This window comes from Phocoena phocoena, chromosome 18 (assembly GCF_963924675.1).
Source record: "Phocoena phocoena chromosome 18, mPhoPho1.1, whole genome shotgun sequence".
NCBI classification, from domain to species: domain Eukaryota; kingdom Metazoa; phylum Chordata; class Mammalia; order Artiodactyla; family Phocoenidae; genus Phocoena; species Phocoena phocoena.
In genome coordinates, this window is record NC_089236.1 from 33,071,551 (window position 1) to 33,073,822 (window position 2,272).

Consider the following 2,272-nt stretch of genomic DNA (forward strand, 5'->3'; position numbering starts at 1 on the left):
TACACCTATATTCCACTTACAGTGCTTGAGTTCTGGAAGGACCTGTATAATGAAGGCAGAATTCAAATATGAAATCATGCCAATCACATGTCAAATTTCACTATAACTTTCCTAAAAAAAGTGTTTTCCCGCAATATCTCTTAATCACAAAGAAACAGAAGCTGTGAGTGTGCGGTTCAGAAAATAAAAACGTAGAAACTAATGACATTATTATGACCAAGATGTTTGGTAAACAGTGAATTATGAGTTTGGGCTCATCAGGAAAAGGATTTTTAAACAACCCTCTGGACTGCAAAAAAATCTCTTCAGGTAGTAGATCTGTCCCAATGTCATGGAAACTAGAACAAGAGCTTCAAAGAAGGACCAAAGGACCACTCTGCTGTTTGTGTTGTCATTGATTGCTCTGTGTATTCTCTCCCAAACTCCCCTGTTCATGCTTTACAGCTGTTATTGCCACTGCGAGCTCATTAATCATTTCTTCTAGCTTGTTCTGGTGAGCTTCTGTTTCCATGTCTTGTCCTTAGGGGGCCTCCCCATTATCAATGGTGTACATCACTATCTTTGGAGTCACGGTGGACACCCTATTGCTAAAACAAAACTTATATGTTCCACCCATGTGAGCAACAAATGTGTATTTCCCACTGGACTCCCTGTCTCCCTTATAAATTCCTTTATTTTCAGGCCCTGTAGCCTCCACATTGATGTCCAGGAAGCCGCCCTCAGCTACCTCGAAGATGAGGCCCATCTTGGTGCCCGAGGTGACCCGTTTGAAGAAACATTCCTCTGCGTGTGCATCGATGCTGACAAAGTAGCCCGAGACCGTGGCCAGGAGGGCGGCCAGGAGCACGAGAAGCTCAGCGAGCGTCACCATGGTGCTGCTGGGGCCAAAGCCAGCATCGCAGCTGTGGCCTCCGGAACTGCGCCACCACAGCCTTCTCCTAATTTCCTACTTTTTTGATAAAGACTATAGATATGTCTTGACGTTTCCTTCCCTCACTCCAGTGGAGCATTTCCATGTCCACTCTGGAGACTAGTGCGCTCTAAACCCTTGCTGCTCATACTGTGGTTTATGGACTAGCAGAATCAGCATCATCCCAGGAGCCTGTTAGAAATGCAGCATCTCAGGCCCATCCTCAAAGCTACTGCATCAGAGTCTGCGTTTCAGCAAGATCCCCTAGAGAATCATACGTCGTTAACTTTTTTTTTTTTAACATCTTTATTGGGGTATAATTGCTTTACAATGGTGTGTTAGTTTCTGCTTTATAACAAAGTGAATCTGTTATACATATACATATGTTCCCAGATCTCTTCCCTCTTGCGTCTCCCTCCACATCCCACCCCTCCAGGCGGTCACAAAGCACCGAACTTATATCCCTGTGCTGTGCGGCTACTTCCCACTAGCTATCTACCTTACCTTTGGTAGTGTATATATGTCCATGCGTTAACGTTTGAATGAACCTCTCCCTCGTGCGAAAGAGCCTAGAGGCTGGCATTCTGCGTGAAGAGTAGGGCTGGAAGATCCACCTTTCTTTGTGCAGTTTAACGCCCTTGCTTTCGGTTCTGTGCCTCACTCTCATCAGGGTCTCTGTTTAGTGTCCCCCAAGTCCCCAATGTGGTCGATTTCTTCAGAAATGAAATTTCTTGTGGCATCATAGTTTTTCAAGCCTCAGTGTCTCATACAGATTCCTTCTCCTTTCCTTTGCCTGAAATTTCTTTCCCAATCCTTCTCTCCTTCACATGCATCCTTTCAAGACCCAGTTCAAGTGGTATGATCTCAGGAACAGTTTCTCTGGCCTGCCCCCCTCTCCATCCCTCTACCATCACAAACCCACAGATCAACAGAAATGCCTCTTTGGGGGCACCCACCTCACCCAGTGCTTACTCCATCTTTTCACAGGTCCTGGTCATTGCTACCTTATCCCTCTCTTCGACTGAACTGTAAGCACTTAAAGGCCTTTGCTCCCTCAATACTTAGCACAAAGCCTGGCACAGGCACACAGGGAGGTTCCTAGTAAATAGCTGTCGAATAAATGTGTCTGAACTGACCTGAACCTTTAGCAGTTCTCTCACTTGTAGTGAAAGCGCAGGCACCTTGTAAATGTGTCTTCGGTTTTGCCCCGATGGTGTGGAGAGTCTCTCCAGGCTTCTTCTGCTCTGGATGGAATTTCTGCTCCCCCTGGTTTCTTACCTGCTGTCTCATATCTGGACTTGGCCTCTCATTTTGGGGTCTGGGGCTGAAACCAGTTAGACTGCCTGCCTGACTTTCTATCTA

General features: G+C 46.1%; 1 pseudogene; it reads right to left on the reverse strand.

The window, feature by feature from the left end:
* Nucleotides 1-240: 240 nt before the first annotated feature.
* LOC136137534 (transmembrane emp24 domain-containing protein 2 pseudogene) lies at nt 241-871 on the reverse strand (annotated as a pseudogene).
* Nucleotides 872-2,272: the final 1,401 nt, after the last annotated feature.